Source organism: Staurois parvus, unplaced genomic scaffold, assembly GCF_062004578.1.
Source record: "Staurois parvus isolate SC_StPar_1 unplaced genomic scaffold, SC_StPar_1.0 ptg001076l, whole genome shotgun sequence".
Lineage (NCBI taxonomy): Eukaryota > Metazoa > Chordata > Amphibia > Anura > Ranidae > Staurois > Staurois parvus.
In genome coordinates, this window is record NW_028318872.1 from 855,227 (window position 1) to 877,820 (window position 22,594).

The following is a 22,594-nucleotide window of genomic DNA, read 5'->3' on the forward strand; positions in this document are numbered from 1 at the left end:
TTGGAGGGAACACTGTAGTCTAAGATGCCTCGCTGTGGACAAATGTTTAGGTTGGATTTGGTTTAAAATGGCAGCAATGGCATACGGTGCCAGAACAAGTTCATGTCCCAGTACGATATCAGAGGTCTTATCCAGCAGAGCTGGAGCAGCGAAAACTGCACGCAGACACGAGGATGCTCCTCTAGCCACTGTCCAAACGGCATGAGTAGTAGCCTACGGGTCGTAGGCAGTCTCCGTGGGACTGGGCCAATACTCCTGTGCCATGGCCTTGGCGTTCAGACACGAACAGTTTGAAAACATTTCTCGTAGTCTGGTAGACCTAGGGCTGGGGCTGAAGAAAGTAAGCATTTTAGAGCCAAAAAAAGTTGGAGTCGGCCTCTTCGGACAGATGGAAGGGCTCAGACTTGAGAGCATCATAGAGTGGTTGCATAAACCAAGAAACATCAGGAATCCATGACCTACAGTAGGATATGAGGCCAAGAAAGGCGTGGAGTGGCTTCTGGCCTAACGGCAGTGGCAGGTTCTGGATGGCCTTAACTCTTTCCTCCGTAAGATGCCTTGTTCCATGTGAGAGGCAGTGGCCCAAGAACACGACTGTTGTAGAGCACCATTGCAACTTCGGTTTAGAGGTCTTACAGCCTTGGTGTGCCAAGTAACATAGTAAACTCTCTGAGGCTTCTTCAGCCGTGGGCAGGTCATCAGCACAGAAGAGAAAGTCATCCACATAATGAAGAAGGACCACTGCCGAATGTTCCTTTTGCCACGTGTCCAGTATGGTGGTCATGGCTTTGGCAAACTGGCTCAGGGAATTTTGCGCCCCCTTGTGGCATAACTGCCCAGATGTATTGCTGCCCCTCATGGATAAAAACGAAGAAGTATCTGCATGGAGGATACAAGGGAATACTGGAGAATGCATTTGCCAGGTCCACCACGGTGAAATACTTTGCTGTTGGAGGTACCCCTGTGAGTAAAGTGTGGGGATTTGGAGCGATAGGTGTCTCTAAGACAGTGGCTTCATTCACTGCTCGGAGGTCCTGTACTTCTCTGGTTCTCCTTTGGGTGTCTTCTTTTTTTTTTATCGGGAACAAAAGTGTATTACATGGAGAGGTACAAGGTATGAGTGCACCATTTGCCACAAGGGACTTGACCTGCTTCAAAATGGCCTTGGATTGCGCTGGTTTCAGTGGGTACTGTGGTTTCCTGGGTAGGGGAGCTCCAGGCTTCAGTTCCACCATAATTGGGGGTACCTTTTAAACGTCCAATATCTTCGGGTCCTGTGGACCATAGACAACTTGGGATTCTGCTCAGCACATCCGGTGCTACGTAGAATGTACCATTGACTTGTAAGACCGGACACTCTGGGTAGAGGCGGCTCACTCGAGGCGTTGGCCTTCCAGTTGTCTAATTTGGTGTACCAATATGGCCGCCTCCAGGAAGTGTACTGGGCTGGGCAGGAAGGGACAAAGCAGGTGCAGCAAGATGGCTGCCATCAGGAAGTGTACTGGGCTGGGCAGGAAGGGACAAAGCAGGTGCAGCAAGATGGCTGCCATCAGGAAGTGTACTGGGCTGGGCAGGACTGTTCGTGGCTGTCAGGGCTCCCAGGTATGACCAGAGGTGTGTGACTGAAGCAGGGAAACGCAGACCTCAGATATGTGATAAACAATACAATTTATTAACACTAACAATACAAACATAAACGCAGTGCAATACTAAAACATAACACAGTGCAAACAAACCAAACCAACCACCCACAGATAACAGTATATACAAGCAAGCGTCGTCAGGCAGGCCGGGTCAATATCAATAGGGCAGGTAGGTACAGGGGGAGCAAGCAGAGAATGGTTGGGGTCACAGGCCAGGTTCAGCAGGTAGCAAGCAGCGTAGTACAGAGGGTCAAGCAGAGAGATGGTCAGGGTCACAAGCCAGGGATCAGGACAGGTAGCAGAGAATCAGACAGGAACAGAGAGCAGGAACAGGATACAGGGCCAAGAGAAACACAACACCAAGGCAGAGTCTGTGGGTCTGGCCATCCCTTAAATACCCCAGCATCATCAGTTCCAGGTGTTTAGCTGGCTGAAAGGTTGAGTCTCTGATTGCTGGGAGCACCCGCTGGCCAGCCCTGGTACTGCAGATCAAAAGGCAGGTGAGTCCCACCATTGCTGGCCAGTCCATTCCTAACAGTACCCCCCCCCCAAGGAGCGGCCTCAGGACGCTCCAAACAGTCCTAGCTGGGCAAAATGTTCCACCGCCCAGGTCTGGTAACTGGCGGGATATCAAAGACTGGCACACCGGGCTGGACTCCGGGCAGAGGCACACCGGGCTGGACTCCGGGCAGAGGCACACCGGGCTGGACTCCGGGCAGAGGCACACCGGGCTGGACTCCGGGCAGAGGCACACCGGGCAGAGGCACATCGGGCAGGACTCCGAGCAGAGGCACACCGGGCAGAGGCACACCGGGCAGAGGCACACCGGGCAGAGGCACACCGGGCAGGACTCCGGGCAGAGGCACATCGGGCAGGACTCCGGGCAGAGGCACATCGGGCAGGACTCCGGGCAGAGGCACATCGGGCAGGACTCCGGGCAGAGGCACATCGGTTTACCAGGCGAAGCAGCGGGCCCCCGGGCGGAGCAGCAGGCGCCGGGCCCCCGGGCGGAGCAGCAGGCGCCGGGCCCCCGGGCGGAGCAGCAGGCGCCGGGCCCCCGGGCGGAGCAGCAGGCGCCGGGCCCCCGGGCGGAGCAGCAGGCGCCGGGCCCCCGGGCGGAGCAGCAGGCGCCGGGCCCCCGGGCGGGGCGACCGGCGTCGGGCCCACGGGCGGGGCGGCGGGCGCCGGGCCCCCAGGAGGGGCGGCGGGCGCCGGGCCCCCAGGCGGGGCGGCAGGCATCGGGCCCCCAGGCGGGGCGACAGGCATCGGGCCCCCAGGCGGGGCGACAGGCATCGGGCCCCCAGGCGGGGCGACAGGCATCGGGCCCCCAGGCGGGGCGACAGGCATCGGGCCCCCAGGCGGGGCGACAGGCATCGGGGCGACAGGCATCGTGCCCCCAGGCGGGGCGACAGGCATCGTGCCCCCAGGCGGGGCGACAGGCATCGTGCCCCCAGGCGGGGCGACAGGCATCGTGCCCCCAGGCGGGGCGACAGGCATCGTGCCCCCAGGCGGGGAGGCGGGCGCCGGACCCCCAGGCGGAGCGACAGGTCTCGGGCCCTCAGGCGGAGCGGCGGGCGCCGGACCCCCAGATGGAGCGACAGGTCTCGGGCCCTCAGACGGAGCGGCGGGCGCCGGACCCCCAGATGGAGCGACAGGTCTCGGGCCCTCAGGCGGAGCGGCGGGCGCCGGACCCCCAGGCGGAGCGACAGGTCTCGGGCCCTCAGGCGGAGCGGCGGGCGCCGGACCCCCAGGCGGAGCGACAGGTCTCGGGCCCTCAGGCGGAGCGGCGGGCGCCGGACCCCCAGATGGAGCGACAGGTCTCGGGCCCTCAGGCGGAGCGGCGGGCGCCGGACCCCCAGATGGAGCGACAGGTCTCGGGCCCTCAGGCGGAGCGGCGGGCGCCGGACCCCCAGGAGGAGCGACAGGTCTCGGGCCCTCAGGCGGAGCGGCGGGCGCCGGACCCCCAGGCGGAGCGACAGGTCTCGGGCCCTCAGGCGGAGCGGCGGGCGCCGGACCCCCAGGAGGAGCGACAGGTCTCGGGCCCTCAGGCGGAGCGGCGGGCGCCGGACCCCCAGGAGGAGCGACAGGTCTCGGGCCCTCAAGCGGAGCGGCGGGCGCCGGACCCCCAGGCGGAGCGACAGGTCTCGGACCCTCAGGCGGAGCGGCGGGCGCCGGACCCCCAGATGGAGCGACAGGTCTCGGGCCCTCAGGCGGAGCGGCGGGCGCCGGACCCCCAGGAGGAGCGACAGGTCTCAGGCCCCCAGGCGGGGCGGCGGGCACCGAGTCACCAGGCACAACCGTGGGCTCCGAGTCAACTGGGATGACCGCTGGCATTGGGTCAGACATTGGATCGTCTGGCTGGACAGCGGGCATCGGGTCACCAGGCATCAGGTCATTTGGCTCGACAGCGGGCACCGCGTCATCTGGCAAGGCAGTGGGCTCCGAGTCAACTGGTATGACCGCGGGCCCTGGGTCAGACATTGGATCGTCTGGCTGGACAGCGGGCACTGGGTCAACAGGCATCAGGTCATTTGGCTTGACAGCGGGCACCGCGTCATCTGGCAAGGCAGTGGGCTCCGAGTCAACAGGCACGACAGTGAGCACCGGGTCATCAGGTACCGGATTGTCTGGCTCGACAGCGGGCATCGGGTCACCAGGTATGACAGCGGGCACTGGGTCACCAGGCATCAGGTCATTTGGCTCGACAGCGGGCACCGGATCAGGTACCGGATCATCTGGATCAACAGCGGGCATCGAGTCAACTGGCCTAATAGGATCGTCAGGCTGGATCAGTTCATCATGCTGGGTAGAGGCTTCAGGCCAAGTAGAGGCTTCAGGCCGAGTAGAGGCTTCAGGCCGAGTAGAGGCTTCAGGCCGAGTAGAGGCTTCAGGCCGAGTAGAGGCTTCAGGCCGAGTAGAGGCTTCAGGCCGAGTAGAGGCTTCAGGCCGAGTAGAGGCTTCAGGCCGAGTAGAGGCATCAGGCTGAGTAGAGGCATCAGGCTGAGTAGAGGCTTCAGGCCGAGTCACGGAAGGCAGGCTCACCGGTTTGGATACTGGCAGGATGGTATTGGTTGGAAAGAATTTTCGCTTTTTTCTGGTTTTAACTACTGGAGCACTGCAAGTAAACGCAGGTCTGCAAACGAATGGAGCAGCTGGAGACAGAGAAGAACTGGAGAATGGAACAGGAGAGGGAGCGGTTGCTACAGAGGGCTCTTTTACAGGGTTAAAGGCAGGATAGGTGCAGCGAGTGGGAACAGGGTACTGACATGCGGTAGATAGCAGGGCAGGAGGAGCTGTTGGGAATGCAGGAGTAGAGTTTTGAGGAAATAGATTAGAAGCAGGACTGGGTTTTTGTAAGCTGACTGAGGCTGGGTGCAACAAATCTGTCCATGTCTGCAGTAGGGGTTGAACAAAGCTGAGCTTACACAAAGCCTGTCTGGTCAATGACTGCACTGCGTTTATACAATCTCTTAGTGTCTGTGGTGAACATGTGGAATAACGCTCCAAGAAGTAATCCACATCATCCTCTAATAACCACACCAGGGACTCTACCTGGTCTGCACTAAATGGTGGCAAAAATTCATCCCTGCATTCGGGGGAACCAGATGAAACCAACTCAGCACAAACTTCTATCAAAGGCTGCACCTCAGAGAACTCTGTGCCCTGATCTACTAGAACATGAGCGAGCCGTATACATTCTAGCAGTTCATCCCGGGGATACTCCTTCAGAGTCTGATAAGCATACTCCCTGTCATCAAACACTAGCAGATATAAATATTCAACCTCATCCAGATCCATCCTTCCCATCAACAAGCCAAGATGGCTTCCCTGTGCAGCCACTTCTGGTCAGGATTGGCCTTGGTGTAATGTCAGGGCTCCCAGGTATGACCAGAGGTGTGTGACTGAAGCAGGGAAACGCAGACCTCAGATATGTGATAAACAATACAATTTATTAACACTAACAATACAAACATAAACGCAGTGCAATACTAAAACACAATACAGTGCAAACAAACCAAACCAACCACCCACAGATAACAGTATATACAAGCAAGCGTCGTCAGGCAGGCCGGGTCAATATCAATAGGGCAGGTAGGTACAGGGGGAGCAAGCAGAGAATGGTCGGGGTCACAGGCCAGGTTCAGCAGGTAGCAAGCAGCGTAGTACAGAGGGTCAAGCAGAGAGATGGTCAGGGTCACAAGCCAGGGATCAGGACAGGTAGCAGAGAATCAGACAGGAACAGAGAGCAGGAACAGGATACAGGGCCAAGAGAAACACAACACCAAGGCAGAGTCTGTGGGTCTGGCCATCCCTTAAATACCCCAGCATCATCAGTTCCAGGTGTTTAGCTGGCTGAAAGGTTGAGTCTCTGATTGCTGGGAGCACCCGCTGGCCAGCCCTGGTACTGCAGATCAAAAGGCAGGTGAGTCCCACCATTGCTGGCCAGTCCATTCCTAACAGTGGCCTCCTTTGTTCTGAATTCTATCATCATAGGGCGGTGGTTTTAGCACTTCCATTTTCAATTTTATGATACACATACATTATACAATTTTATTGAATTTCTTCCAACTATCCTTCTTTATGCAACGCTTTTGCAGTTTTTTTTTTTTTTTTTTTTTTTACCAAGCTTCTGTCACGTTCAGCAAACCTTTTTTTCACATAAAATTCCTCTCTGTTCCTACAATGATTTATGCCAGTCCTGACCTTCAGCTTACAAACTTTTGCTACTTTAGATAACTTTTTAACTGCTTCACTTCCTTCACACCTCTTCACAATATGACATGCCAGTAATCCTTTTCAATATTTAACACATTAATGGTACACATAAACAGTTTTTTTTTCTTTTTTCCTGTAGCAATACCTGTTCTGTCCACTGCTCTTTGTGGATAACTTTGGCTACATTATACCAAGCTTCTTGCTGTCTTCAGCACATGTTTGTCAACTAAGACACCTTTCTTCTCTTTTTTTTTTTTTTCTATACCTCCTTATCTTTAATTCCACATACTTTTCCTCTTCTCTCTCTGCAACCAGGTCACGTGCTAACATTCCTTTCTAGGGGTCTTATCAGCGTCTGACCCATCTCCTCCCCCCTTCTCTGTCCTTCCTAACAGGAATCTAAGACACTTCACAGGCTGCTGTCCAGACTTTCCTTAACCCTTAACAAACCGCAGCCTTCTGTTATAAACGGCAAACATTAACTTACAGACACACATTTAGGACATAATATAGCAGTCTATCTTGGTGGGCTATGAGTACAGATCACTGAGTAACTCTTCCTAGCCCCAAAAATGGCTAGGGCACCCCGCTGCCACACTACCGTGACGCGTACCCGACACCTCCTCTCTTGTGGTCAACACACAAGGTTACCACACACACCCAGAGAAATTATGTGTCAAAACCCTCAGTAGGTCCACTCCTCTTCCACCTCAAGAATGATACATAAAAACACACAACAGAGACCCAGGTAACAGATAAGCACATGTAGGTAAGAATGAAATAGGCAAGCACTGTTACCTGCCTTTAGTGACCTTTAGCAGCCGTACTAGGCACAGGTATGAATCAACAACAAAGACAGGATAAGCAATGGTAAGATAGGAAAATATATCTTACCATGCTCCAGAGGTGATCAATCTCCGTCCCGTCCAGTTTGACTGACACCTAACGCCCTTTCAGGTCGGCTTGCTGCAGGTTCATTACCCAGAGTTCCCGGGTTTCTTGGCACCAGTTGATTTAGTCAAAAACTAAAAATGTCCAGTGCTTATCTGTTCCTGTCCTAATTTATGACGCTAGCTTTGAAATGTGCGCACACTGGAAGAGACTCACGCTGACACACAAGTTCAGTCTATGAATACTTCTAGTTTATTATAATGAGAAAGTGAACTTATATATGCAGAATGATGCGAGAGTCATGTGACAACAGCATAAGCATTATATTAGTCTTTCATTGGTCATTTCCACAGGAAAACAATCTCTGTCATGGTATAGGTGTGATCTTCTTCCAGGCCTTATCTTTTAGGAAAACATTCTTTTGTCTTCCAAATCACACGGTGGGAGGGGGTCTGTGTGTGTGAGCAGACATTTCTTAAGCAAGGATTTCTTATAGTACCGCAAAGCCCAGCAGGCAGAAAATATTCACACAACATATGTATTAAAGTATAAAAATAAATATTTATAAACTTATAGAAATAGCGTATATATATATATATTCAATAGGAAATGAAATAGGCATTTTACCAAATCCATCACAATGTGTGTTCATAGGTCTTGGAGAGAGTGTACTGAGAGGGTTACAGTCCCCATATGAGAAACTTGGGTCATTCTTAGTGTCTGCAATTCTTTAGATGAACTCACAGAAGTAGGAAAAAGGAGAAAAGGCAACTCTATGTTCATCCTTATACTTTGATCCAAGCGCTGCCCATCTTTCTTGAATTCCATATGGTAGCTTGAGAACAATAGATTTGATGCCATGAGAGGTGGCAAGGTAACTGAGACCAGGTAAGTTGATGTTAGCCTTAGCAAGTTGAAGCTCTAATAGAACATCGCTGAGTTCTTGAAAATTTAGATTGTCGCTAGCAGAAATCCTTGGGGAGCTTTGCAACCTTTTGAATATTATTATTATTATACAGTATTTATATAGCGCCAAAGGGTTTGCTCAGGGCTGTACAATAGCAAGGGGGACAGAACATGAGACAAGACAGTAGCAATACAATACACGAGGGGTTCGAGGGCCCTGCTCTTTCGAGCTTATAATCTAGGAGGGAGGGGAAGGTGGTACAGGAGGAGATGGCTGTGGGGGATGGAGTGGTGGGAGGAGTGGAGGAGGTTAGTTGTTAGATGAGGTAGGGTGTTAGGTGAGGTTGGGGTAGGCTTCCCTGAAGAGGAGGGTTTTCAGGGTGCGCCTGAAGGTGAGGAGGATAGGTGACAGTCTGATGGATTAGGGTAGGGAGTTCCAGAGGATGGGGGAAGTCCTGGAGAAGTCCTGCAATTGGGCGTGGGAGGAGGAGACCAGGGAGCTAGAGAGTAGGAGGTCCTGTGAGGAGTGGAGGGCACGGGTAGGGTAGTATTTGGGTATCAAGTCAGTTATGTAGTTTGGGGCGCATTGTGAATGGCTTTGTAGGTCAGAGTTAGCAGTTTGAATTTGATGCGTTGGGCAATCGGGAGCCAATGAAGGGATTGGCAGAGGGGGTAGGCAGATGTGGAGCGATTGGTGAGGTGGATGAGTCTGGCTGCTAAGTTTAGGATAGACTGGAGTGGGGATAGCATTCGTTTGGGTGGGCCAGTGAGGAAGGAGTTGCAGTAGTCCAGGCGTGAGATGATGAGGGAGTGTACGAGTTGTTTGGTGGTGTCTGGGGTGAGGAATGTGCGTATCTTGGAGATGTTGCGGAGGTGGAGCCTGCAAGATCTAGATAGCAGTTGGATGTGGGGTAGGAAGGAGAGGTGGGAGTCCAGGGTGACACCCAGGACTTTGGCGTGTGGGGTGGGAGAGATGGCGGGGGGGCACAGGGTGGGGGGAAGACCAGGAGCTCGGTTTTGGATAAGTTAAGTGTGAGAAAATGGAGCGACATCAAGTCTGATATGTCGTTTAGGAGGTGGGCGATGCGGGCAGAGAGTGAGGGGGTGAGGTGGGGGGTGGAGAGGTAAATTTGGGTGTCGTCAGCATAGAGGTGGTAATTGAAGCCGTTGGAGTGAATAAGTTTGCCAAGGGAGGAGGTATAGATGGAGAAGAGGAGGGGCCCGAGGACAGAGCCTTGGGGGACCCCGACAGAGGGGGGGAGTGAAGGGGAGGTGGCAATGTTGTAGGTGATGCTGAAGGAGCGTTGGGAAAGGTAGGAGGAGAACCAGGAGAGAGCAGCGTCCTTGATGCCAAGGGAGTGCAGTTTGGCAAGGAGGAGAGGGTGGTCAACAGTGTCGAAGGCGGTGGAGAGGTCGAGGAGCAGGAAGATAGAATAGTGGCCGTTAGCTTTGGCGGTTAGCAGGTTGTTGGTAATTTTAAGTAGGGCGGTTTCGGTGGAGTGCAGGGGCAGAACCAGACTGTAGGGGGTCAAGGAGGTTGTTATCAGTGAGGTGGGTGCTTAGGCGATTGTAGGCCAGGCGCTCAAGGAGCTTGGAAGTGAAAGGCAACAAGGAGATGGGTCTAAGAACAAAGCATCTTCAATGGCCTCTGGGCTGCCAAAGGTATGTTCGAGTCTGCCCCAAGCAGCATTAAGGCCTGCAGCAGGGTTGTCAATATGAACTGCTTTGAGTCTATTGATGCGTTCAGTAGACTGGGGACCTAGCCATCTGATGAGTAGATCTAATTCCTCTGTGGCATTGATGTCTAGGTCACTCATTGTGGCCTTAAAAGTGGATTTCCAGCCTCTGTCATTTTTCAGGCTTGTCATCAAACTTGGTGAGGCCTGTCTTAACAAGCTCTCTGCAGAGCATGTATTTAGCAAACTGTGACATGTCCGTGTTTTCATATTTTGGGTGCATGACTGCAGGTGGAACAGAGTTGGTTGTGACGGTTGGTGGACTTACGTGGAGTGACTTGGGAACATATGTTGCTGCTAAGGCATTCAATGCCGGAGCTGGCTTAGAGTCTATTGGCATGTTGGTTTGTACAGTAGTGCGTTTGCTAGGAGGAACTCTGTTGGTGCCAAAGTATGATGGACGGTCTATTAAATACACACCAGTGTCTGCGACAAGCTGAGATGCTGCAGTCTGATGTATTGGAGGATATAGGGGCAAATTATCCTGAAGTACTGTAGGTGCAGAGAAGAGACTTTGAGTACTTTGGCTGTTGTGACAGTGAGTTGACGTTCTGGAGAGATGTGTGAAAAATCTGAGACATAAGATACTGTCAGGAGCCGAATGGTGGTAGCCTCTAGCGACCCACAGGCCGGAATTCCTCAGGGAGCGGAGTCTAAACCTCAGTCTGCTGGTTCACCAGAGCCCCTGATGGTGGGAATGAACTTGAAGCAGCCTGAGACCAGGTCGCAACCCCTGAGTACAACCAGCTGTGGTAGAGGTAGTTGCCAGTGGCAAGTGGCAGGTGAGAGCCAGATGTGAAGAGGTGATAGCGTAGTCAGACAGGCCAGGTCGGTAACAGCGGAGGCAGACGGTACAGAGCGGCAGGCAAAAGGATAAATGGGTCACAGGCCAGGTTCAGCAACAGGAGGTCAGACAATCAGGATCAGGCAGAGAATGGTCAGGACGAGCCAAAGGTCAGAGCAGGAGATGGTCAACAGGATCAGGGTCAGGCTGGTTCGGCAACAAGGCAATCACTGGACAGAAATGAGCAGGAACACAGGAACAAGACCATACGGCAATTTGGGGATGCACAGGGCCCTGTGCTATCATTGGTGCCAGGTGCGTGTCCACGATCGCGAGTACGCATGTGCGGCCTCCGCTCTTGCCGCGGTTGCCTATGCCCTAGTGCCTGCTGGCTAGTGCGCATCGGCATTCTGCGCATGTGCAGACCCGTGCGCCGCCGCGATCCCTGACATTGCCCCCCCCCTACGGGCAGCCTCCGGATGCCCAACTGATCTCTCCTCTGTGGGTGGTTGCGGAAAAACTCTTGAATCAATCTGGGAGCGTGGACGTTTTGGGTTGGTTCCCATGAGTTCTCCTCTGGCCCATAGCCTTTCCATTTGATGAGGTATTGCATCCGACCTCCTCTCTTCCTACAATCCAAGATTGCCTCAACTTCAAATTCCTCCTCTCCATCAATGTCTAGGGCTACCGGAGGTCTTGATCTACGATCCAGGAAGGGATCTGGAATTGCAGGCTTCAGCAGGGATACATGGAACACCGGGTGTATCCGTAAAGATTCGGGCAGCGCAAATTCGAAGGCCACTTCATTTATCTGCCGTTTCACCTGGAATGGGACCATGAATTTAAGTGCCAATTTCCTTGATGGGCACGAAATCTTCAGGTTGGTCGTCGCCAACCAAACCTGATCTCCTGGGTGTACTATCAACTCCCCCCTCCTCCTTTTATCAAAGGCTCTTTTGTTATCCTCCTGGGCCTTTGTCACTGCTTCCTGTAATAACTTGTTGGATGCAAAGAAATTTAAGGCATCTTGAGCCACGGGAACCGTGTTTTCAGGAATCAGGGTCGGTAGGAAAATGGGATGGAAACCATAATTGGCGTAAAATGGGGACTGCTTGATGGCAGAATGTTTTGCATTGTTATAGGTGAATTCTGCCAGGGGCAGGAGTGCCAGACAGTCATCTTGAAGAAAAGAGGTGTAACACCTGAGGTTCTGTTCCAACGTTTGGTTGGTCCGCTCAGTCTGCCCATTCGTTTGCGGGTGGTATGCTGAGGAAAAAGTCAGTTTAATTTCCAACATTTCGCACAGAGCTTTCCAAAATTTTGGCGTAAATTGGACTCCCCGACCGATACTATGTTCCTAGGAACTCCATGGAGCCTTACTACTTCTTTAATGAAGAGCTCTGCGGTCTCGGGGGCAGAAGGTGTATTCTTAAGCGGCAAAAAGTGGGCCATCTTTGATAAGCGATCCACCACCACGAATATTGTGGTATGGCTCTGTGAAGGTGGCAATTCCACAATAAAATCTATGGAGACCACACTCCATGGTCTGCCTGGAACTGGTAAGGGTCGAAGTAGGCCCCAAGCTTTACTCCGGGTAGACTTATTCCTGTTACAGATGGCACAGGTCCTTACGTATCTTTCACAATCTTTTACCAAACTCGGTCCCAAAAATGTGCGTTGAATCAGCTCCAGCATTTTACATACTCCGAAGTGGCCCCCAGTGGGTGGTTGTGGCAGTAGCCCAAGACCAGGGTTCGAGCTTCTTCAAGAACCACGATCTGTTCCCCCTTACATAAAAATCCTTCTCTGCTTTGTACTGAGACTCCGGGTGGATTGGGGGTCCCTATTGATGCCGCTTGTAATTTCGACAGGAGTTCTGACTGCAAAAGTAAGAAATTACCCGCTGGCAGAATGGTATCGGGTTTGGGAGTTTCTTTAGGATCTTCGAACATCTGTAGCAGCGCGTCGGGTTTCGTGTTTTTAGATTCAGGTCGGTAGGTTATATGGAAGGTGAATCTTTAGCCTGCCGTGGTCTAAGGTGCTTAGCCGTCCTCAGGTACTCTAAATTCTTGTGGTCTGTGTAGACCAAAATTGGGTTCAGGGCCCCTTCCAATAAGTATCTCCACTCTTTCAGTGCGGTCTTAATTGCCAGAAGCTCCCGGTCCCCAATGTCGTAGTTCCTCTCCGCCGCAGTGAGCTTCCTAGAAAAGAAGGCTACTGGGTGCATGAGTTCTTTTATGCCTTTTCTTTGTGACAGGACTGCTCCTACTGCGTTCTCGGACACATCTACCTCCAATATATATGGCAGGGATGCATCCGGGTGACTTAAAATGGGGGCTGCCGTGAACAACTTCTTCAGGGTCTCGAAAGCAAACTGCACCTCTGGTGTCCAGTGAAAACATATCCCCAGTTTTGTAAGTTGGGTGATGGGAGATACCAGGCCTGAGAAATTCTTGATGAACTTTCGATAGTTTGCAAAGCCAATAAACCGCTGAACACCTCTTTATCTGCGGGTACTGGGCATTCCAGAATTGCGGAGATTCTTTACAGTTTTTAACTGTAATTTTGTTCAACTCCCGATAGTCAACACAGGGTCTCAGGGACTTGTCTTTCTTTTCCACGAAAAAGATTCCGGCACCAGCTGGTGAAGTGGACAGGTGGATGAATCCCTTTTGGAGGCTCTCGTCGATGTATTCTTTCAATGCCCCCAACTCCCGCTCTGATAAGGGGACAATTCGGCCGAAAGGGATCTCAGACCCTGGAAGGAGATCAATTGGACAGTTATATGGCCGATGCGGGGGAAGGATGTCTGCTCCCCGTGGGCTAAAAAAGTCACGGTAGGAATGGTAGGCCGAAGGAATGGCTTGGGTTAATTCTCTGTCTGTGTTCACACAGCATAGGGACTGGGTGGCTACTGGTGTCCTGAGGCAACAGTGCTCTTGGCAATAAGATGAACTGAATTGAACTGATCCAGTCTTCCAATTAATGTGAGGGTCATGGGCTCATAACCAAGGAAGCCCCAAAATAACTGGGAAGAGAGGGGACGCGATGGCGTCCAGGCGGAGGAGTTCCTGATGATGACCAGCCACTGTAGTGCAGATCGGAGGGGTCTTTCGGTCTACCAACCCAGATTTTATCTGAGACCCATCAGCCAAGAAGATATTCAAGCCTTGCTCTTTGGTCTGTAAGGGAACCTGCTGATGAGCTGCAAAGTCAAGATCTATAAAGCAACTACAGGCTCCTGAATCAATAATGGACGTACGGTTCTCCCGGAGAGCTGGAAAGAAATAGGCACAGCTAGGTGAGTTGCATTATTCAGGCAGGTAGGAGACATAGCAGAAGCGACAGAGGCACACTTACTCATTTTCTCAGGGCAAGACCAGCCGCTCCACAGTATAGGCATAAGTTGTTCAGCCGACGCCTCTGGCATTCTTCAAAAGTCAGAGAGGGTCGCATCAGTCCAATCTGCATAGCTTCAGGCCCATCAGCTGGCTCCGGACTTCGATTACCAACTGGGGGATTAGACTGGAGCAGAAACCGAGGTAGCACCCATGTTGGTCTGGAACTAGGATTGGCCCTTTCTTGCCTACGTTCCCACAGCCTGCGGTCGATTTGAATGGCCAAGGTGATCAAATCCTCCAGAGATTCGGGTACGCCCACTCTGGCTAGCTCGTCCTTAAGTGGGTCGGACAGGCCTAAACGAAATTGGTGACGCAGGGCGGCGTCGTTCCACTGAGTGTCCCCACTCCAGCGCCTGAATTTGGACGCATAGTCCTCTGCTGCCCGGCGGCCTTGTTGCAGGGTATGCAGAGTCACCTCAGCAGAAGTGGCTCGTTGCAGGTCGTCATAAAGTTGTGCCATCGCCTTAAAAAATGAGACTTAGTCTAGGTGCGAATGGCGATCCTCCATCAGAGAGTGGGCCCAGCCTTGGGGTTCCCCCTGCAGTAAGGATATAACGAACCCCACTTTTACAGATTCTGAAGAAAAGGTCCGTGGCTGTAGGTCAAAATATAACAGGCAGGAATTCTGGAAGGCCCTGAACTTCCTTTGATCCCCATTAAAACGCTCGGGCGTTTGCACTCGAGGTTCTGGCGGGGGAATGGTGAATACTGCTACAGTGAAGATTCTGTGGGACCCCGGGCGGTAGGCGGATTAACCGTGGCTGATGACGTGGCTGTTGGCGTGGTTAGGGTCTGAATACGTCCCTCCAGGTGTGTGTACCCCTCTTGAAGTGTTTTAACACTTGGGTGAGTGCCGACAGGTGTTGGCATATCTCATCCAATGGCGAGGGACCTCTTCCCGGCTCAGTCATGGCCGTATGGTTCTGTCAGGAGCTGACTGGCGGTAGCCTCTTGCAACCCACAGGCCAGAATTCCTCAGGACGCGGAGTCAAAAGCCTCAGTCTGCTGGTTCACCAAGAGCCCCTGATGGTGGGGATAGACTTGAAGCAGCCTGAGACCAGGTCGCGACCCCTGAGTACAACCAGCTGTGGTAGAGGTAGTTGCCAGTGGCAAGTGGCAGGTGAGAGCAAGATGTGAAGAGGTGGTGCGTAGCGTAACCAGACAGGCCAGATCGGTAACAGCGGAGGCAGACTCCAAAGAGCGGCAGGCAAAAGGATAAACGGGTCACAGGCCAGGTTCAGCAACAGGAGGTAAGACAATCAGGATCAGGCAGAGAATAGTCAGGACGAGCCAAAAGTCAGAGCAGGAGAAGACAGCAGTATCAGGGTCAGGCTGGGTCAGCAACAAGGCAAGCACTGGACAGAAACGAGCAGGAACACAGGAACAAGACCATACGGCAATTTGGGATGCACAGGGCTGGTTTAAATAGTGCACCCTGTGCTATCATTGGTGCCAGGTGTGCGTCTGTGATCGCGAGTGCGCATGCACGGCCACTGCGGTTGCCTATGCCCTAGTGCCTGCCGGCTAGTGCGCATCGGCGTTCTGCACATGCGCAGACCCGTGCACTGCCGAGATTCCTGACAGATACAACTGAGTATCTGGAACTGTTGTCTCTTTCGTTTTCACTAGCAGCTTGTTCTAAGACCCTTAACCTTGCCATGGCTGTGGCATGCTCACATTGTTTTTCCAAAACTTCAATTTCTGCCTTTGGCGTGTGGCTTCAGCTTCTTTCTCTTTCTGGTGTGCGGCTTGAGCCTCCATTTGTGCTTTCTTATATGTGGCCAGAGCCTCTATTTCTGTGGCCTAAACCTCTTTTTCTGCTTTCTGGTGTGTGGCCTGAGCCTCCATTTCTGCTTTCTTTTGGGCGAAAGCTGCCTGAATTTTAGAAGCATCAGCATGGGCTTTTATTAGTTGTTGACTGAGTGTAGAAGCCCGTGCTGATGCTGAAGCTTCACTATCTGCTTCACTTCAGTCAGCGACTGTTGCATATTAGTATGAGCTTCCACCACTTGTCTAGTCTTTTGGACTTCACATAAGGCCTGCTATAGGGTAGTTTTCTTCTGGGACATTTGGGCTATGTCCTAAGTCATCCTGTCTCCAAGTGCAGATGCCCATTTTCTGGGATGCCCCTTGTCTGTTCAAGCTAACTTGAGAGAAATAAGTAGTGGCACAAGATTTATATCTTTTGGGGGTCTCTGACGCAGTGGCAACGAGAAATTCTTCCTCCCTGATAGTCTTTATTAATTTAAAGTACATCAGTGGGTCATTTGGATCTCTAGCCCTAAGCTGGGACTGAATGGGGTCTAAAGGCTGGGCCCCTTTCTGAACTTGTTATAAAAGGCCTTAATGGCAGCTTCCACTTCCATACAACCTTTCACTATAACTTGGTGAAGAATTTTGCCTAGTCACCTGACATAGTCTGACAGCTTCTCATTCTCTTGTTGTCAGGTATGCTTGGAGAGATAGATCAACTCAGTACAATTTTGACTCTCACATAGATTTCTCGAAGAGCCTCCAGGCATTCAGGTGCAGTGCATCTTATCATTCTTTAGATTTCAGATTGTTTCTGAATCTGGACCCCGTAGGCTCTTGATCACTATCTGACTCTTGACATTGTCAGCCTCTTACCACTCCTCGATGGCTTGAATTGAAGACCTTCTAATGGCTTACCAAACTCAGCCACAAGAGAAACTGAGAGTCCTTTAATGGTCATGGCAGGAGAGGAGATGGCTACTTTTGGGTCAGATGTGGCTCGCCCAGAGCTTTCTGGATTTGATCTTGGTCTGCCTAATTGGATTAACTGGACTTCAATTGAATCAGCCAGTTGGAGACTTCCCTCTTGCAGCACAGCAGGAATCCCTTTCTTCCATTCTGTCAGGACACAGGTGTGACGAGTGTATGGAATTTTCTTCACATTTAAGGATGAATACTTGTTGGCCAGGGACCAACGCTACTGGTGTCTGTCACACCTGTTCTGCAGACCATGTGCCCCCAGGTACACTATACCAATCACCACATAGTTCCAGTTACCTATTTTTTCTTGGGACCACTTATCACCTGCTGTGGGCTCCATGGTATCTTCTTCTGGTTCATTGAATGACTTACTGGCACATACAGCAGAGGAATCCTGGACCAGCCCCCACATGTAGTGCCTCACCCTCAGGAGCCAATGATTGATTTTGGTGCCCTGCTCTTGTTTATCCCTATGTGAGGCCTCAGTCCCACTGACACCACCAGTTTATCTTTCTGTGAACCTTAACAAGCACACAAGAATTAGACTTACAACTCTATGAAGGAATAATAGAATATATTGGCAAGTTAAAGTCAACCAGCATAAACATAATAATGAGCACACAATTAGATTCACAGGGTCCCTTGCAGAGATTTTAAATTCCAGCATATACTGTGATCCCCAGCGGCATAAACTGTAGCTCTCTATATGAGATGATTTGCCCCAAGTGACCACAAAAGTAATAACAGAGATCAGGCTATGCCACTTGAGAGCTCTCAGACAAGGGGACTAGGGTTAGTCCTGAGGAGAAGAATTTAAAGTTAAACACAAGTCTGCCTTCAGGATAAAGTTGTCTAACTATAGTCCTTAAAGTGAACCTTCTACCGGCTAGGTTGGGGCCCTTGAAGACATTGGGAGAAGGACATGTCAACTTCTTACAAGTGGACACTATCAAAGGCTCAGACTAACTGTAGGTCTGTGACCCACTCACCACTCTCTTTGTCTGGAATCCTCCTGTATCGGTTGGCTGAAGTGTTGGGGGGGCCTCCTTTATTTGCTGACTCTTACTTGTGGGAGGAAAGATGGCAACACTCTGGCAGTTCACCTTTGTGATTCCTTAAGTGGGTCTGAATAGCAGCAGCCTGGTTCACAGACTGGAGATCCAGAAAGGGTACCGGAACAGCTGATGGTGCAACAAAGCCTAGCTTACTCGATCTTGCTGGGTCAGGGTACATCAGCGGTCAGAATACTGCAGATCAGCGGCTCTTACCACTCCCAGCGAGGCACACCACAGTCTTTTTTCAGCCACTGGTTGGTGTTCTCCACATCTGCCTTACTATTTCATGGGCTTTTCTATTCTTAAGACTTCTCCTGATCTCAGGCATCACTGGATACTGCAGTCAACAGCAATGATTCTAATCCCCCTCCAAACTACATCTCCCAGAATGCCGCAGCCCAAAGACAATCACAAGCTAAAAAGCACACCTCCTGCTGCCATCTCGTGGATGAAAGGGAGTCCTGCAGTGCCAGTAACATTACTTTCTGTTACATCCCCATACATTTAACACATCCCCTTTTAGTCGCACTCTCATTTGCAATTGAGGGAGGAGTCGGGAAATATTTCCCCAGTTTAGTTGGTACCAGTTACCATTTAGAGAAAATGTTTTGCTTCCACCGGGGACTGTTTTAAGACATTCTAGCTCTCCACTTGGACCCGTCCTCTTGTTCCACAATGGTATTAAACTCCTGCTCTGATGCTAAAAGCTTGTGATAGCCTATTGGGAGAATTAACTTTCTGGGTATAAGATGCAAAAATGGTTCCCCCAGAGCCCAGGTAACACACTAGTTTTCAAAAGCTGTCATAGCACATAGACCTGTGGCCTTTCAATAAACCATTTACTGTAGATAGTGTGAGATTTGTTACCAGTGAAACAATTCTGCCTGAGCCATGTCTAATTTCTCTCTCCTCATCCCCTAATAAAATGATGTACCCTATGCAGGCACTTGTTTAACCACCACACAGAGGTACGTTGTTTCGTCAAGACCCTTGTTCCAGCAGAGCAGTGTCTGTGCCCAGGGCAGCCACCCCTTCTTCCTACCCCTTGTAACGGCCCTGTCTGCTGTCGCTTGCTATGGGGGCACTTGTGTGGGCCTGCTCCCAAGCTAGCTCTGTGTGTCAATAGATATCTCATGGCCTGTGATTGACAGCAGCGGGAGCCAATGGTAAGTATAAGGAGGGGGCTGGGGGGCTGCATACAGAAAGTTTTTTACTTTAATGTATAGAATGCCTTAAAGCAGTGTTTCTCAACTCCAGTCCTCATGGACCCCCAACAGGTCATGTTTTAAGGATTTCCCTCAGATGAAACAGCTGTGGTAATTACTAAGGCAGTGAAACTGATCAAATCACCTGTGCAAAATAATGGAAATCCTGAAAACATGACCTGTTGGGGGTCAATGAGGACTGGAGTTGAGAAACACTGCCTTAAAGTAAGAAACCTTCACCCTTTAGAACCACTTTCACCATACAATGATCTGCTGGAAGCTCTGTCTGTAACACCACGGGTCCCAATAAAGTGTCTCTGCCAGGTTTTGTGGCTGGAATGTAGCAGAGATACGGAGTCACATGTCTGCCATGCTCCATCACATGTACCGTAGGTGTCCCCTTCTGTCAGGTTTTAATTCTGTCCAAGTCCTAGTTGGGGGAATTTCCCTTTATATCCTGCCTTTGTGAGAATGATGATTGGGAAATAAAGAGAAAGGAGCATTCTTCCCACTGACCATCACACTAATGTATCATGAGTTGTAGATATAGTCATTTTTAGCCGGGGTTCCCCGAGACCGGAAAGTTACTTCAAGAGTTCTTCTATGTTGAAAAGGTTGAGAAAGGCTGGTGTAGACAATCGTGAAATGTTTTAGTGCTTTGCCTCTGTTGGGGAGTTTTCTGAATATTGTGTTCCGATAAGCATTGCTAATGAAATAGAGAGTAAAGGTAAATTGGTGAGAACATTTTGAAACAGCTAGAAAGACTACAGAAAGGATCTACCAATCCTGTACAACGGAGTGCTAAGGGGTTCAATAATTCTGTACCAATACAGATCCTAATCAGCATGTCCCTCAAACTCATTAAACACCATAGCTCATTCTACTGACCAATTTTTGTTGTGGGTTTTCCCTAGAAGAGTGGGCCTTGTGTCCAAACACCTAACAAATCAAATCATATATGACTCATTCACCCCTATTGGACATCCCCACCCTGGGATGTAAGATATTTTACTAGAAAAAATATATATATTTAGGGAAATATATCTTATAATTGAATAATTAAAATTCTAAACTACTGAAGGAGTACTGAATGAGAAATATAAGAATAAACCAATTTGTTTGATCAGCTACACTGCTGGATATAGATTTCATATTTAAGTGTTCTTGCATGGCAAGACCACTTACTGTTACCTCACATACAGTGATTTCAGGAGATCACATTGTATGATTTGTAAAGAATTTATTTGTCTCGCACTGCTGAACAGAAGTATTTGAACCCCTGAGAAGATCCGTGTTAACATTTGGTACAGAAGCCTTTGTTTGCAATTACAGAGGTCAGACGTTTCCTGTAGTCCTTGGCCAGGTTTGCACTGCAACAGGGATTTTGGCCCCCTCCTCCACACAGATCTCCTCTAGATCTGTCAGGTTTCGGGGCTGTCACTGAGTTTCAGCTCCCTCCAAAGATGTTCTATTGGATTTAGGTGTGGAGACTGGCTAGGCCACTCCAGAACCTTGATATGCTTCTTACGGAGCCACTCCTTGGTTATCCTGGCTGTGTGCTTCGGGTTGTCATGTTGGAAGACCCAGCTACGACCCATCTTCAATGCTCTGACTGAGGGAAGGAGGTTGTTGCTCAAAATCTCACAATAAATGGCCCCATTCATCCTCTCCTTAATACAGTGCAGTCGTCCTGTCCCCTTCGCAGAAAAGCACCCCCAAAGCATGATGTTACCACCCCCATGCTTCACAGTAGGGATGGTGTTCTTGGGATGCAACTCATCCTTCTTTTTCCTCCAAACACGACGAGTGAAGTTTAGACCAAAAAGTTCTACTTTGGTCTCATCTGACCACATGACTTTCTCCCATGCCTCCTCTGGATCATCCAGATGGTCATTGGCAAACTTCAGACGGGCCTGGACATGTGATGACTGGAGCAGGGGAACCTTCAGACGGGCCTGGACATGTGATGACTGGAGCAGGGGAACCTTCAGACGGGCCTGGACATGTGATGACTGGAGCAGGGGAACCTTCAGACGGGCCTGGACATGTGATGACTGGAGCAGGGGAACCTTCCGTGCAATGCATGATTGGAAACCATGACGGCGTAGTGTTCTACCGACAGTGACCTTTGAAACTGTGGTCCCAGCTCTCTTCATGTCATTGACCAGCTCCTCCCTTGTAGTTCTGGGCTGATTCCTCACCTTTATTCTCATCGGTGATACCCCACGAGGGGACATCTTGCATGGAGCCCCAGTCTGAGGCAGACTGACAGTCGTCTTTAGCCTCTTCCATTTTCTAACAATTGCTCCAACAGTTGATCTATTTTCACCAAGCTGCTTGGCAATTGCCCCGTAGCCCTTTCCAGCCTTGTGGAGGTCCACCATTTTGTCTCTGGTGTCTTTTGACAGCTCTTTGGTCTTGCCCATGGTAGTAGTTGGCGTCTGACTGACTGTGGGGTGGACAGGTGTCTTTAAAGAGCTCAGACAGGTACTACTATGTTAGATGAATGAGTGGAGTAGAGGGGGGCTTTGTAAAGGCGCAGTAACAGGTCTTTGAGAGCCAGAATTCTTGCTGTTTCTTAGGTGTTCATATATTTCTGTTCAGCAGTGCAAGACAAATACATTCTTTACAAATCATACAATGTGATTTCCTGAATTCTGTCCTCAGAGTGGGAATGTCCCTACAATGTGAATGTCAGACCCTCCATGATGGAGAAGTGGGAGAACTTGCAAAATCGCAGGGGGTTCAAATACTTCTGTTACTCACTGTATATATTCTTATTATTATAGCCAAATTTACCACCCTAACTCCTCCCACAGTTTTTACACTACATAGACAGTAATATACCAAAATGTGCGGATTGTTCCCAATTTGTGTGCTATTACTTTGTGGAACATTTCGCCGAATGGTTCACAAAATATCTGTGTTTTTGTGGTGAAATTGGTCCCATAGGAATGAATGGTGGAATGCTCAAAACTAGAGTGGGACTGCCCAGTCCAGCCTTTTCACAGTTACTCCAGCCACTCCAGTTGTAGACTACTTGGAGGCAAGAACACTTCATACAATTTACCCAGAAATTGCAGCTTTTCTAGTTTCAGATTGATGTTACTATTACCGTTCTTTGTTCTGTAGTGTAAATCGGTCTCAGTCGATGTTTCTATTCTTCCCTTCTTTGTTCTGTAGTGTAAATCGGTCTCAGTCGATGTTTCTATTCTTCCCTTCTTTGTTCTGTAGAGTAAATCGGTCTCAGTCGATGTTTCTATTCTTCCCTTCTTTGTTCTGTAGTGTAAATCGGTCTCAGTCCATGTTTCTATTCTTCCGTTCTTTGTTCTGTAGTGTAAATCGGTCTCAGTCGATGTTTCTATTCTTCCCTTCTTTGTTCTGTAGTGTAAATCGGTCTCAGTCGATGTTTCTATTCTTCCCTTCTTTGTTCTGTAGTGTAAATCGGTCTCAGTCGATGTTTCTATTCTTCCCTTCTTTGTTCTGTAGTGTAAATCGGTCTCAGTCGATGTTTCTATTCTTCC